The 16360-nt window shown below is 45.9% G+C and overlaps 1 pseudogene; it reads left to right on the top strand.

Moving 5' to 3' along the window:
* The first annotated feature begins 11061 nt into the window (after positions 1-11061).
* LOC147983191 (uncharacterized) lies at positions 11062-11667 on the top strand (annotated as a pseudogene).
* Positions 11668-16360: the final 4693 nt, after the last annotated feature.

Below are 16360 nucleotides of genomic sequence, written 5' to 3' on the forward strand. Positions count from 1 at the left end.
AAATTTGACCTAAATTCATAATCAATTTCTATGAATTTCAGAGAAATTCATTATGGATTTAGGTCAAATTCCCTACATAGGGGCATCTATTTTCACTTTGAGAGGAGCTCAACAAGGCAGAGAGGGACGGGCTTATAAACCGGTGTGAGCGCCCTTCGGTTGGTGAGGTGGGACTAAACTCTGAGCGCAACGAGGACCAACCCTATAGTCCCGGTTTGTGGCACAGTTTGTGACACAAACCGGGACTAATGGTCATGGGCCAGGGGCGAGCCCTATTTTTTCCAGTTTTTTGTTTTGTTTTCTGCATTATTTATTTTCTTTTGTTTTTTGCTTTATTTTTTCATTCCTTTTGCTTTTAGTTTTAGAAAAATTATAAAATTTCTGTTAGTGCCATTAGTTTTCAAATTTGAAAACACATTTTTTGTTTTTTTTTGTTTTCTTTGTTGCTTTATTTATTTTATTTTGTTTCTACTTACAACAAAATACTTATTGTTGCTATTTTTATTTTTTTTCCTGTTTTTTTGTTTTTTTCTGTATTATTTATTTTCTTTTGTTTTTTACTTTATTTTTTTAATTCTTTTTGCTTTTAGGTCGGCAAAATTATAAACTTTCTGTTAGTGCCATTAGTTTTAGAAAAATTATAAACTTTTTGTTAGTGCCATTAGTTTTCAAATTTGAATTCTTTGAAATTTGTGTGAATCACCAGTTTGTGATTAACTTTACTAGAAAAATGAACATAGATGCACCTATAGAGAAAATTCGACTTAAATTCATAGTTTTCAAATGAACTCTGAAAAAGTTGGCATAGCATGTGCATGTACAAAACGGACAATGGTATCATACTCGTCTGTTACAAAGTTGGCATGGTATCATCATAATAGTTGCGGGAGAAAGTCTTCACTTTTTCTTCGCTTGTGTCATTTTTGCTTATTGCGCCATAACCATGGATAATCTTCATCGATTATCAGGATGCTTGGGTCAGCCTTGACTTTGAAGGGAGGAATTTCATGAAACTTTTCATAATCGTCAGACATGTCTGTCTTGCCCTCCACTCCCAGGATGTCCCTTTTTCATGAAATAACTATGTGGCGCTTTGGCTCATCGTATGATGTATTCGCTTCCTTATCTTTTCTTTTTCTCGGTCTGGTAGACATGTCCTTCACATAGATAACCTGTGCCACATCATTGGCTAGGACGAACGGTTCGCCAGTGTACCCAAGATTTTTCAGATCCAGTGTTGTCATTCCGTACTGTGGGTCTACCCGTACCCCGCCTCCTGACAGATTGACCCATTTGCACTTAAACAAAGGGACCTTAAAATCATGTCCGTAGTCAAGTTCCCATATGTCCACTATGTAACCATAATATGTGTCCTTTCCCCTCTCGGTTGTTGCATCAAAGCGGACACTGCTGTTTTGGTTGGTGCTCTTTTGATCTTGGTCAATCGTGTAAAATGTATTCCCATTTATCTCGTATCCTTTGTAAATCAATACAGTCAAAGATGGTCCCCTGGACAACAAGTACAACTCATCACAAACAATGTTGTCACCTCTGAGACGTGCTTCCAACCAACTACTGAAAGTCCTGATGTGTTCACATGTAATCCAGTCGTCGCACTGCTCCGGGTGTTTGGAGCGCAGACTTTTCTTGTGTTCATCGACATACGGGGTCACCAAGGTAGAGTTCTGTAGAACTATGTAGTGTGCTTGAGACCAAGAATATCTGTCCCTGCATATTATTGAGTCACTTCCAAGAGTGCCTTTTCCAGTCAGTCTCCCCTCATACCGCGATTTAGGGAGACCTATCTTCTTAAGGCCAGGAATGAAGTCAACACAAAACCCGATGACATCCTCTGTTTGATGGCCCATGGAGATGCTTCCTTCTGGCCTAGCGCAGTCACGGACATATTTCTTTAGGACTCCCATGAACCTCTCAAAGGGGAACATATTGTGTAGAAATACGGGCCCCAGAATGACAATCTCGTCGACTAGATGAACTAGGACGTGCGTCATGATATTGAAGAAGGATGGTGGGAATACCAGGTCGAAACTGACAATACATTGCCCCACATCACTCCTTAGCCTTGGTATGATTTCTGGATCGATCACCTTCTGAGAGATTGCATTGAGGAATGCACATAGCTTCACAATGGCTAATCGGACGTTTTCCGGTAGAAGCCCCCTCAATGCAACCGGAAGCAGTTGCGTCATAATCACGTGGCAGTCATGAGACTTTAGGTTCTTGAACTTTTTCTCTGGCATATTTATTATTCCCTTTATATTCGACGAGAAGCCAGTCGGGACCTTCATGCTGAGCAGGCATTCAAAGAAGATTTCTTTCTCTTCTTTCGTAAGAGCGTAGCTGGCAGGACCTTCATACTGCTTTGGAGGCATGCCATCTTTTTCATGCAAATGTTGCAGGTCCTCCCGTGCCTCAGGTGTATCTTTTGTCTTTCCATACACGCCCAAGAAGCCTAGCAGGTTCACGCAAAGATTCTTCGTCACGTGCATCTCGTCGATTGAAGAGCGGACCTCTAGGTCTTTCCAGTAGGGTAGGTCCCAAAATATAGATTTCTTCTTCCACATGGGTGCGTGTCCCTCAACGTCATTCAGAACAGCTAGTGCGCCGGGACCCTTTCCAAAGATTACGTGTAAATCATTGACCATAGCAAGTACGTGATCACCGGTACGCATGGCAGGCTTCTTCCGGTGATCTGCCTCGCCTTTGAAATGCTTGCCTTTCTTTTGACATTAATGGTTGGTTAGAAGAAATCGACGATGGCCCAGGTACACATTCTTCCTGCATTTATCCAGGTATATACTTTCAGTGTCATCTAAACAGTGCGTGCATGCGTGGTATCCTTTGTTTGTCTATCCTGAAAGGTTACTGAGAGCGGGCCAATTGTTGATGGTCACGAACAGCAACGCCTTTAGGTTAAATTCCTCCAGTCTGTGCTCATCCCACGTACGTACACCATTTCCATTCCACAGCTGTAAAAGTGCTTCAACTAATGGCCTTAGGTACACATCAATGTCGTTGCCGGGTTGCTTAGGGCCTTGGATGAGGACTGGCATCATAATGAACTTCTGCTTCATGCACATCCAAGGAGGAAGGTCATACATACATAGAGTCATGGGCAGGTGCTGTGATTGCTGCTCTGCTCCCCGAAAGGATTAATGCCATCCACGCTTAAAGAAAACCCTACATTCCTTGGGTCCTTTGCAAACTCATCCCAGTACTTTCTCTTGATTTTTCTCCACTGCGACTCGTCAGCGGGTGCTCTCAACTTCCCGTCTTTCTTATGGTCCTCACTGTGCCATCGCATCAACTTGGCATGCTCTCGTTTTTGAACAGATGTTTCAACCGTGGTATTATAGGAGCATACCACATCACCTTCGCAGGAACCCTCTTCCTGGGGGGGCTCGCCGTCAACATCACCAGGGCCATCTCGTCTGATCTTATACCGCAATGCACCACATACCGGGCATGCGATCAGATCCTTGTATGCACCGTGGTAGAGGATGCAGTCATTAGGGCATGCATGTATCTTCTCCACCTCCAATCCTAGAGGACATACGACCTTCTTTGTTGTGTATGTACTGTCGGGCAATTCGTTATCCTTTGGAAGCTTCTTCTTCAATATTTTCAGTAGCTTCTCAAATCCTTTGTCAGGCACAGCATTCTCTGCCTTGCACTGCAGCAATTCCAGTATGGTACCGAGCTTTGTGTTGCCATCTTCGCAATTGGGGTACAACCCTTTTTTGTGATCCTCTAACATGCGATCGAACTTCAGCTTCTCCTTTTGACTTTCGCATTGCGTCCTTGCATCGATAATGACCCGGCGGAGATCATCATCATCGGGCACATCGTCTGGTTCCTCTTGATCTTCAGCAGCTTCACCTGTTGCAGCATCATTGGGGACATCGTCTGGTTCCTCTTGATCTTCACCAGCTCCCCCCGTTGCAGCATCACCGTATTCAGGGGGCACATAGTTGTCATCGTACTCTTCTTCTTCGCCGTCTTCCATAACCCCTATTTCCATGCCTCGTCCAAACATTATAGTGTGGCATGAAACCCTTGTAAAGCAGGTGGGAGTGAAGGATTTTCCGGTCAGAGTAAGACATCGTATTCCCACATTCAGTGCATGGACAACACATAAAACCATTCTGCTTGTTTGCCTCAGCCGCATCGAGAAACTCATGCATGCCCTTAATGTACTTGGAGGTGTGTCTGTCACCGTACATCCATTGCCGGTTCATCTGCGTGCATTATATATAATTAAGTGTCCAAATTAATAGAAGTTCATCATCACATTAAAACCAAAGTACATACATAGTTCTCATCTAACAACATATAGCTCTCCAGAGCATCTAATTAATTCGACCATGCATTGAAACTATGTAAAACATTTCAATACGAAAACAAATGCGATCATAATCGCAACCAAGGTAACAATTGATCCAACGGCATAATGATACCAAGCCTCGGTATGAATGGCATATTTTCTAATATTTCTCATCTTCAAGCACATTGCATCCATCTTGATCTTGTGATCATCGACGACATCCGCAACATGCAACTCCAATATCATCTTCTCCTCCTCAATTTTTTTTATTTTTTCCTTCAAGAAATTGTTTTCTTCTTCAACTAAATTTAACCTCTCGACAATAGGGTCGGTTGGAATTTCCAGTTCACATACATCCTAGATAAATAAAATCTATATCACGTTGGTCAGCATAATTTTCATAAACAATAAATGAACCAATAGTTATAAAGATAATATATATACCACATCCGAATCATAGACATGACGAGGGCCAACGGGGGCGGATACCAAAACCATCGCACTATATAAGATGAAATAATAAAAGTAAGAAAACAATACAAGTATCTATGTAAACATACAAGTAAGAATATTTTTCCCTTTCAGAGAGAATATATGAACAAGAGGCTCACCACGGTGGTGCCGGCGATGAGCTCGGCGCGGGTGATCGACGACGGTGAAGATGGGGACGGGGTGTGACGGACCGCTAAACCTAGACAAAGATTGAGGAAAATGGAGCTTGCAGGTCGAGCTTGGAGAGGAGAAAGCTTAAGTAGTGTGGCTCGGGCATTCCATCGAACACCTTGTGTGCATAGGAGGTGAGCTAGAGCACCACCAAGCCCTCTCCCCCTCGGCCAGAAAAAACAGAGCAGCGTGCTCTGCTCTTACGCGAGGGGGTATATATAGGCACCTCATTGGTCCCGGTTGGTGGCATGAACCAGGACTAAAGGGGAGCCTTTGGTCCCGGTTCAAGCCACCAACCGGGACCAATGGTGGTGGGCCAGGAGCAAGGCCCATTGGTCCCGGTTCGTCCCACCAACCGGGACCAAAAGGTCCAGACGAACCGGGACCAATGGCCCACGTGGCCCGGGCGGCCCCCTGGGATCACGAACCGGGTCCAATGCCCCCATTGGTCCCGGTTCTGGACTGAACCGGAACTAATGGGCTGACCCGGCCTGGACCTTTGCCCCCTTTTCTACTAGTGAAGGAAGAAAATAAAATAAAACTCAAACATAATCAAAATAATGAATTATTCTAAGAAATAGTGAATTAGTGACATTGGTATTACCCTTTGAGAGGAAAGGGGCTAAAAACAAAAAGAAATAATGGTAAAATTTGCACACAATTTACACAATAATTGCATTTATTATAATATGCAAGATTAGACATGCAAAAGTGGAGTTTTCGCAAAAACATGTTTTCTAAAATGAAACAAATTAGTATCATTGGCATTACCCTTAAAGAAAAAAGGAAATAACAATAATAATAATAATAACAACAATAATAATAATAACAATAATAATAATAATAATATATTGCACACAATTTACAAAAAAATGCATTTTTTAGAATATGCAATAATAAGCATATAAAAGTGGTTTCATAGAACAAAAGTTTCCTAAAAAGGAATAAATTAGTGACATTGGTATTGCCTTTAAAGAAGAAACAAAATGAAACAAAAACTAAACAAAAATAAAATTAATGAAATTTTTCTAAGGAAGAATGAATTAGTGACAATGGTATTACCTTTAAAAAAGAAATAAAATGAAACAAAATCAAAATAATGAAGTTTTCTAAGATAGAATGAATTAGTGACATTGGTAGAAACAAAATGAAACAAAAAATAAAATAAAATCAAAATAGTAAAGTTTTCTTAGAAAGAATGAATTAGAGGCATTTACACGACTTAATAAAGAAGGCAGAGAGAAGAGACAACGAAACACGCTCGGACTCGTTCATTCACATGATGGAGAAAATTCGCAAAATTAATTTTTTTAATTTATACGAAGATGAGCTTTGCTCGCGTGATCTCAATTACTCTGCACTAGCAAGCCCCATTAATGATCTCGGCGGCCGCGTCACCTGTCCTGCACGCACTAGCTGCATGTTGCATGCATGCACGTGGTAGTGTAGGTGTGTGTGCATAGTTTAGGAAAAAGAATTTGACTGACCCTAATTGTCTTTTCAGTCGGGTGATGTATAGCTAAAGCGTTTTTTTAAAACACTTGTGTGGAATGGAGGATAAAGGTCGAGGGTAGTGCCGTCTGGAAGGCAAGTGTGGGGGTGCCCTGCTCCCCTTAAGGTACGAGTTTTCGCATGAAGAGTCGCGGCGAAATCTCTGGCAACGCTTGAAAATAAACATAAACGAACACTGGAGGTGTCTAATATATGTGCTTTATGTGGTTTGGAATGCGAGGACACATACCACGCCCTATGCCGTCGCCCGTTGGCCCGACAACTATGGACGGCGATGGCGCGTACATGGAGTATGCCCAAGCTGGAGACCGTCGTCAACACTGGGCCGGAGTGGATCATCCACCTGCTGGACCAATGCAAGAACGAGAAGAGACTCCCTGTGGTGATGACACTTTGGCGCCGGAGCTGGTATGTACGTAATGAAGTATACCACCACAAACCTGCACCACCACTTGAGGCTTCTACCAGATTCCTGTCCGGCTACATCAATACGCTGTTGTACATTCAGCAAAATCCATCCGATGATGTTGCCAAGGGGAAGGGAGTGATTACTTATGGTGGCCGAACGTGGATGGTGCATGGAAGGAATAGGAGGGAACAGGAGGTGCTGGGATGATACTTCGTGATCATACAAGTGCCGTCATTTTCGCTTCTTGCCGGTTCATCCCATGCTGTACGAACGCCCTCGAGACAGAGATGGCGGCGCTCATGGAGGGAGTGACTCTGGCTATGGAGCGGAGCCTGGACAGGTTGATAGTGGAGACGGACTGCTCGACGGCGGCTCACATGGTCAGGGACACTGAAACCAACAGGGCTCCAGTGGCGGCCATGGTTGGCGACATCAAGCAGATCCTAGCTGTCCGGCCACATGAAATAGCGGTGATTAAACAAGAGCAGAATAAAGCTAGCCACGCTCTCGCACAAATGGGCCGTTTACTGCCCAAAACTACTGTTTGGCTTCATTGTGCCCCTGATGAGGTTGACATCTTATGTCTACAGGATTGTAATGACTCTGGTTCCCTGTTCAAGAATTCATCCGAATAATCAGTTAACTTGCCGATTAATCCCTACTCATAGGGTCCCCGAGTTGCCGATTTCCTGATAAATCGTCCGATTAATTGATTAAATGGATGATTAACTTGCCGATTAGCCTATTAATCCCCTACTCACCAGCCGACCGAGCAACTACTAGTTAACGATTTCCTCAACAATGCTCTGGTTAAGTAATGAAAGTTTCATTATGCACAAAAAAACAAGGTCGAGGGTAGACGAAAACGAGGATCGCTGCCCACGGGTGCACATCCATCACGAAGTACCATAGGAGAATATCCGGTACTCCCAACTCTTAGGGTGCTCCCGGGGCTCCAAACTCGGTAGGTCATTTTTAAATGTTCGAAAAATTCTGAAAAAAATCCAGCACACAGACACAACATCATTGTATGTTGTCACGAATTTTGAAATCAAAATCTGAAACATAGCTTGAGAAACGTAAATGACAAATTCGACAGTAGATAGTACACAACATAAGTTGGGCTTTAGATTTGACCCATTATCACATTTATGCCAATATTGTTATTTTTCTATCTCAAGCAATGTTTTGAATTTTGATTTGAATTTTTTACAACATAAGTTGATGTTGTGTCAATGTGCTAGATTGTTTTTAGAATTTTTTTAAACATTTAAAAATGTGCTGCCGAGTTTGGAGCACTGGGAGCATCCTAAGGATGGGAGTATCAGATATTCTCCCGAAGTACCAATTCGGCCATGACAATGGAGCCCGCAGGGACACTGCTTCCGTAGGCGTGTGCGAATTTAGCTGTCAGGGATGACGCATCAAAGATGACGATGCTGTTTGACAAGATAAAAAACACAATTTATAGTACTAAACCATAAAGCAATTTTCATTGCCAAAATGGCCTTTGGTGGCCGCCGGAATCAGCCCCGTCAGTGCTCGTCACGATCGGTGCCAACCGTGCATGACATTCCTGTATATTAAATGTATTCGTAGAAGAAAAATACGGATTTATGGTTGTCCAACTTGCGTTATCATGCAAATATGGTCACTTCGCTCGTATCTAGCCGTATAGCCTGCCCATGTGACGCGCCAGCCTGACGGAGGCCCACCTGTCAGTGGCTAGGAGTGCACAAGGGGTTGGGTGACTCTAGCACATTGTTTTTTTTTCAGAAAAATCCCTACATAATTTATTTAATGACGACAAAAGACGTCAAATATAATGAAAAAAGGATGGGGTAGATTGGGTTCGAACCAACAACCTGTCTTTTACGGCATCGAACCAACAACCTGTTAATTAAACAATTACATCCATCCCACCAGTGCTGCCCGATGTTGTACATGCACAACTAAAATCTATTTGATTACACACAAAAACACGTCAAGTTATTCTAAAAAAAACATGTCAAATTTGTCCAGGTTAATCAGATAAATAGACACACATGTCTAACTGGTAATTTAGGGGTGGGGTCACTAGTCGGTGTGATACTAACAACAGGTTAGGCTAACCAGGTAACTAGACTAATCTACACAGGGCCCACCTGTCAGTGGGTCAACCAAAAATTTGTAACTTGGGCGCATGGATAATTCCGCAGGGAAAAAAGGGGCCCAATGGATTCCATTCGTCTACCTCAAGTGTGAAACCGCAGGAGCTAACAACTACACCAAGTACCTATAATTGTCTAAAAGATAAACAATAAATTTTATATTTGGCAATGGAACTACTCGTATTCAGGTTTTTTCTCCCGGACCGAATTTCTGATAACAGATCAGTTACCAGAAATTTTTGTGGTCCCCGGAAAACTATGTTATTGCCTGAATTTTTTAATTTAAATGACAGAAACCATGTCAAATATATATCTCTCATATGCATACAGTATCAGAACGACAATGAATTGAACTTGCGATTTTTCAAATTTGAATTTCATTTGAATTTTTTGGACAAAAAGGTGAGATTTTTTGGAACCGGTTTTCTGGGCTGAACATGGGGAAAAATGGAATATAAAAAGAATCTACGTCCATATTAAAGAAGGCACATCTCTTTATAGTCACGAGTATGTAGCTAGTGCATGTGTGTATACGATGTCTAGAGTTCAAATCTCCTCAAATCTTCTTTGCGATTAAGTTGTACCCACATGTGTTATTGAAGGGCTACTGCTTAATTAAATAAAGAACAAGGGTGTTTTTGTAAAATAAAAATATGCGCGCCTCGTTCAAGCTGTTCCCAATCATTGACAATGAGCATAGCCATGCTGACATGCCACATCAGCGCAGGATACGTCTGAATACAAGCAAAGTAACCGTATTTGCGTAAGGACGCAAGTTAGATGACCATAAATTCGTATTTTTAAAGCTTTAATATCAAACTAAACATTGAACGTAAGTTATATGACTGCATATGATATTATCTCTTTTGATATTCTGCACGGGCTCAGTACACCAGCAAACACCGGAGTGCAGCACAACTCCACGTCGCCGTCAACCATGCATCACTCCAGTTTCATGTACGCGGCACGGGAGTTGGCTCCGTCAACATGTGCCATGCCAATGTGACTGTTCCTTACCGTCAGAGTCCAGCAAGAGCCTTTTGAGTTGTTGACGACCACACCCTCTGCATCTCCATCCTCTCCTACAGCTGCAGCGGTCGTACTTGAGGAGCCATGTCGTTTGAGTCACCAACGACCTTCCTGTCACCATTGCTGTGCGAGGCAACATTGGCTTCCACCGATCGGAACTGGTCTTCGGCGCTGCTGCTGTCCATGGGTTCAGAAGAAATCACCTCAGCGGAGCGCCGGCCAGCTTCATGGATGGAAGCAACCACATACTCAGGCAACATTCCGCCACCCAAAATATCACCCGCATCTAGCCTAGGAAACAACCTGGAGCACACACACGATTCTCAATCAGCCAGATCCAAACCAACAACTGGAGACGAAAGGACTCAAGGACAAATCGTTGCGAAATCAAGGAGTAGGATATCCAAGTCAAAACAGATTTCAGTTTGGAAGAAGTAAGAGCATGAGAAATTACGCGGGGCAAACTGGTTCACCTTGAATCTGCTTCTTCAAAGAACAACTCAAGTCCATCCATGGTGAATGGTCGCCCGCACAGCTACGACGAGGGAAGGGGATGAAATCATCTGACCAATGGAAGAAAAAGCACCGCTTCTGAGGTTAGCCTAGCCTGCAGCGCCAGAGGGGCCCAGAATTAACATCGCACCACCCCACATGTGCTAATTTTAAATCAGCCCATCAGGCTCAGAGTATCTCCAACGGCCGCGCCAAAAGAGGCGCGCACGATAAACTTAGCTTTTAGCGCGCGCTGGACGGTTTCGCGCGCTCCAGCGCGCGCGGGAAAGGGCGGCAGCTTGCGCGCTATTTTTGACGCGTCGCTTCCGGCGTGCCTAAAAATTGCGGCGCTCGCCACGCGCCTATCCACACTGCCACACGCGTCTCATAGCTTCTTCGCCTTTCCAGCGCGTCCACCGCTTCCTCTCCTTGCCGCTCTAGTGCCCCGCCACCGACGAGCCACCATGCCGCTGCGCCGCCGAGGAGCATCGGGCTACCACGGAGTCCGCCAGCGCCCCAACGGCTGGTTCTCCGTCGAGATTCGGTCCGCCGACGTCCGACTTGGCCTCGGTACGTTCCGGACCTCGCATGAGGTTGCACGCGCCTACGACGCAACGGCGTGGCGCCTGGACAAGCCGTGGCAGCAGATGAACTTCCAGGATGTCCAAACGCGCCAGCAGGCACAGGACGTCGCCCCTCCGCCTCGTCTTATCATGGACCAGGACCGTGCGAAGCACGCTCGGCGGTAGCGCCGCCTCCTCGTCGCCGAGGAGGACGAGCGGGCCCTGGTGGAGTGGCGCCGGTGCCACCCAAAGGACGTCGCCAACGAGGAAGCCTTTTGGGCAAGGCGCCGCGAGGAGACGGCAAGGCGTCGCGCGGAGCGGTTGGACATGCGTCGGCGGAAGGCCCTGGCGTTATCGCAGTGCAAAATCGTTGAAAATGGTGGGCAGTCGATCTTTTCGTCTAATGATGACTGTTGGGAAGACATGTGGCTCGATACCTCGGGCCAGACAAGCGAGGATGGCAATGATGATGATGATGATAACGATGACTGGGAATTTTTTTAAAATCGTTGCACCATAGTTTTTTATCTATCTATGCTATGGAAGTATGTAAAATATCTATGTATCGTTTTCATCTATGAATTTTATTTATCATTGTATTAAAAGAATGTACGCAATGTTTAGCGCATGCTGCATTTTAGCGCGGCCGCTGGAGCTACGCATGCGCGCACAGTTTTAACGCGGCTGCTGGAGCCAGCGTTGCCGGCCGCGTCAAACCAGGCAAAGGGCGTGTGGCAAATGAGTTTTTAGCGCGCCGCGTGTTGCGCGGCTGTTGGAGATGCTCTCATGACGTGCTTGTGTATCCCCTACGCAACCCACGGTCCACATACAAAGCTAGCACACCAGTGTATGGCACGCATGTATTTCAACTTGACAGCTACTAACGTATATGCACGAGAAAAAAAACGAGCACACATCGCGGCGCTATACTGCACGGCCCGAGGTAGCGGCCTGCAGGTAGCTCGGCCACCAAAGTGCCACTCTCTTTTAGTTAGGCTACCAATATTTTTAAGTTGAATCCTTTATAATTTGTACTAAGTGTTATCTTAGTTAGAGCAATGCTATTTCAGTACAAAATTCAAAGTAAACACTAAAAAATCAGCGGATTATCAAATCCACTGTAATATGTAAGACATATTTGACCAGAAAATCATAAAGTGATGTGCAAATGATTAAGTGACAAGTTCCTTGCGAACATTTTGTGTATTCTAGATTTGTTTATTTGCGTGTGTCTAATCAAAGACAGCTATCAAAATATTTCATCTATCATATACTTTCGAGATCTCTAATAAGATATTTAAAAACACACACAAAGTGATATACACGACATTCATGCAATAGTTATAAATTAATCTAAGAAGGTGTAATGTGTTCACTTTAAATATGTTTTAAGGTGTAATGTGTTAAAAATGAATTATTTATTATAAAACAAAGTGTAAATTTACCATACTATATTACAATATTTTTTATTTGATAAAAATATATGTATTAAGTACTAAAAATTAGTATAAATGATTATATTTATTATGATTAATGTAGGGCCAAATATTCCAAAAAAAACGTACTTCAATGTCAAAAAAGCATATTCGTAAAAATATTTGGAAGAAAAAGACTTATTTGGTTGAGCCGGTCGCTCAGAGCGAAATGTGTAGTTTGTGCATAAACGCCCTAAACTTCATAATGCACACCCATGTGTATCCTTCTTGGGTACAACAACATATATCGACCGTGCTAAAGTGATGGCAGCATTTCACACAACAAGAATAGCCACAAACGACAATAAGAGACAAGTTATTTACGGGTATCGATCGAGGTGCATGAACTGCTGATATAGAATATACAAAAGGTATTTGTATATATGAGGTCCGAGCACCTTAACCAAATAATCATTATAAAGTGTTTTTGCAAAAAGAAAACCTTAAAATCCGATTCATTATGATTGCTCCATGCAAGGGCGGGCCCAGGAATTGAGGAAAACTATTGAAGTGAAGATAAAGAATGGATATGATAAACGAATGACGAGAAGCCTTGAACGAACCACCGTAAGAATTGAAAACGATTGAAGTGAAGATAAAGAAAACACCGGGAAGAATTTGCAAATGAACGAAGATGCTTGAGAGAATTTAGATACAAGTGAACGAAGGGATCACGAACTGATTAGAGAATATTTGAATGATGCACCGGTAAGATTGGAGGATGATAACTGAAAGCTGAGAAAGGAAAAAAAACCTGAAATGATGGACTCCGGCTACTCAAACCGAGAAGACTCTTGAATTGCTCCGAATGGGTGAAAAGAAATCTCACAATCAAAACCAATTATGAGAGGATGGCAGCAAACTGAAACCATGAATCTTGAGGAGAGTGGAGCAAGATTGAGAGGAAAAATCTTCTTCGGTCTTCAAGTGTTATGAAAGACGATGAGAGACACCACCGTGAATTATTGAGGCACGCCAGAATGAAGAATGGAAAAGTTGAGCCAACGATGAAAATAATTTGACAGACCTTGGAGAAAGACATTTGACTAATGACAGTTCATTCTTACGTCAAACTTCGAAAAGAATTTGGGAGTAACTTCGGGAAAAATTAGAAGAGACAGGTAAGATCCTGGAAAAGACCTGTGGGTTAGGGCCCACTCAAAAGAAACACCGTAGAACAATTTAAAAGAGAGAATGCTGTCGGGGGGCTGATCCACGAACACCTATGGGACCGGCGGACCGAGTCCCTTTCGGTTCGGCGGGGGCGAGGGTCGCACGAAGAGCGGATCGAGGCGAAGCACACGAGCAGTTTACCCAGGTTCGGGCCGCACGGATGCGTAAAACCCTACTCCTGCTTTGTGGTTTGTATTGAGTTCTTGCTCGGGAGCGCGGAGTGCTACAGTACACCCGAGCAGCTAACGAGACCGAGCGTGAGTGTTCTCTCTCTCTCTCTCTGAACCGAACCCCCTCTACGTTGCGCATGGGCCTCCTTTTATATGCTCAAGGGGTCACCGACAGGTGGCAACGTAGACAAGGGTAAAAATGGAAAGGTGTTGCGGTAGGTACAGCTACCTGTTACAGTGTATCATACCTAACCCTGACGGCAGGGGACAAGGGCATTAAATGCCCGTTTGCGTCGCCTAAATAGTGCAAAAGGAACCGTCAGGGACGCCACCGCTCGCCACGATGGGAATCTTGTCAGCGCCGTCTGCCACCGCGCACCGCTGGCTGCACAGCCTCCCGCCACGTACGCCTGGAAGGGTCCCAGAGCGACACGTTGGTGGATGTGCTGGAGCACGGGCACAGAGTGGTGGCTTGCCGCGGCAAGCGCCTTTCCGCGGTCATTGTCTTGTCGCACCCGGGAGCTTGTCGCTCACCGGGCCTTGCCGGGACGCGTGGCGCGTCGCGGCAAGCTCCTTGAGATGCCTTGGTTGGCCTTCCCGGCAAGCTCCTCTTGCCGGGGTCTTGTCTCCTTGGCTTGGATACTTTGTTCTTGAATGGCTCAAAAGGAACCGCGGAGGACCTTGGCGGTCACCCGGCAAGCCTTGCCGCGGGATGCTGCGACTGCCCGTGCACAAGTTCGGGATACTAGGGTACCCCTACTCTAGTACACCGACAGGAGCCCCCGGGCCTGGGCCATACACGGTGCCGAGCGCTGTTGGGCCAGGCCCAAAACAGGGCACCGGCACGCGCGGCCTAGGTTACGCCGTATCTCTCCCCGTATCCACCGCGCCCTCCCCGAACGGCACACGTTGAATGCGGCGTCGTGGGAGAGATTGTGGGTGGTTTCTTTATTCGGAAAGGCGGAACGTCCGCCCCCTTCCTCTTTATAAGCAGGGGAAACAGGGGTAGTTCGCCCATTCGCCGGTTGCTACTCCAATCTCGGAAATCTCCGCCGCTCCCTCGTCTTCCCAAGGCTGAAAGAGAGCATCGCCCCGGCCCCCACCGCCACCAGCACCACCAACGCCGTCGACCTCCTCCACCACTTCCGCCATGGCTCCGAAGGCCGACAAGGGGAAGGTTGTGAAGTCGACCGAGGCGCAGCGGCTTGCGGCGCTGCGAAAGGAGCGGGCAGTCTTCCCCCCCAAGCTCGCCGCGAGGGAGCTGAGGGAGAACTACTACCTCTTCTGGTCGACGGAGACGCGAGCGCATCTACGCACGAAGGTACTTCCAGCCGCCTCTTGGAAAGTGGCTCCAAACGGATATCCCTTCTTCGCCTTGTTCTTCTACTGCGGGCTCTGCCCGCCTTTCTCTGAGTTCTTCTGCGATATTATGAACACCTACGGGTTCCACCTCCTTGACTTCACCCCCAATGCTATTCTGACCATGGCAGTTTTCGCACATCTCTGCGAAAACTTTGTCGGAGTCCATCCCAATGTAGCCCTTTTTCGCCACTTCTTTATGCCCCGAGTAGAGAGAGGAGAGCCTTTATCCGGCGGAATCGCCTGGATCTCGAGGGCCGGCAAGAAGGACACTTATCTGGAGGGAGAGTTCCGCGGCAAGTGGGAGGAATGGAGAGCAGACTGGTGCTGGATTGACGAGGAGAACCCGCAGCCGTTTACCGCCCAGCGCCAAGCCCCAGTAGCACGCGGCAGCGATTGGAGTGACGTGGCCCCGGAAGACGATAGGCTGAAGATTGCCGTCACCCGGATCCTACGCCTCAGGCTTGCCGGGCTCACTGTAGGCGCTGTTGGCGCAGATTTTCTTCGCCGCCGCATCGCCCCCCTGCAGGAATGGGGGAGACCCGCCTGGGAATTCAAGAATGCGGCGGATATCATGAGGCTGCGTCCGGGCCTCAACTTCAACTTCACTGTTGTGGAGCTTAACGTGATGCTCCAGGAGCTGTTCAAGTATGACCCTCAACATCCCGAAGTGTTCAGGTTACCGGGGGGCATCATTCCGTTGTGCAAAAATTCCGCGCTCGACCGCATCCGTACAATGATGCCGCTGTGCGATTCGCATGGAATTGTCCCAACTTGGCAAGAGTCTCCAGACGACGTTGTGCAGCAGTTCTTTGACGGCTTGGTAGAAGTGCCGGTCCGCTCCGACGAAAAGGATAGCCTCACCCGTGACACCACCGATGCGGAGATGACACGCATCACCACTAGGCTGGAAGAGGCGGCGGCAGCCGCAGCCGCGGGCGAATTTGGATTCACCGTGCAGGAGGCAGATGCAGCAGAGGCTGCAAGCCGTGCCGAGCGAGAGGAGCCCGTCGGCGAGAA

This window comes from Triticum urartu, chromosome 2A (genome assembly GCF_056163025.1).
Source record: "Triticum urartu cultivar PI428250 chromosome 2A, HENAU_Tu73, whole genome shotgun sequence".
NCBI classification, from domain to species: Eukaryota; Viridiplantae; Streptophyta; class Magnoliopsida; order Poales; family Poaceae; genus Triticum; species Triticum urartu.